We start from the raw sequence: 312 nt of genomic DNA, 5'->3' as shown, positions 1-312 counted from the left end.
GCCTTGCAGAGCCTGTGCTTTCTCACACCAGGGCTGTGTTGTCTGCTTATGGGACAGCCTAGCTCTGTGCTTTGACTGAGGTCCTGACCTGAGAGGAAAGGTTGAAAATCAGCAGAAAGAATGAAAGACAGGAGGAAAAAAAAAAAAGATTATTTAAATAAAAACCTCTCTGGGTATCATTGCTGTATTTTTTTTTTTTGCATAGAGAACACTGAAATCTTTGCTCTGGTAGCTAGATCTGCAGAGAAAACCTCATCTGCATTTCCCTAGCAAAGATGCAGATGTAATAATAACTGAATATTGACTTCTTTG

The sequence above is a fragment of the Pterocles gutturalis genome, unplaced genomic scaffold (genome assembly GCF_000699245.1).
Source record: "Pterocles gutturalis isolate BGI_N339 unplaced genomic scaffold, ASM69924v1 scaffold27713, whole genome shotgun sequence".
In the NCBI taxonomy this organism is placed as follows: domain Eukaryota; kingdom Metazoa; phylum Chordata; class Aves; order Pterocliformes; family Pteroclidae; genus Pterocles; species Pterocles gutturalis.
This window is presented reverse-complemented; position numbering follows the sequence as displayed.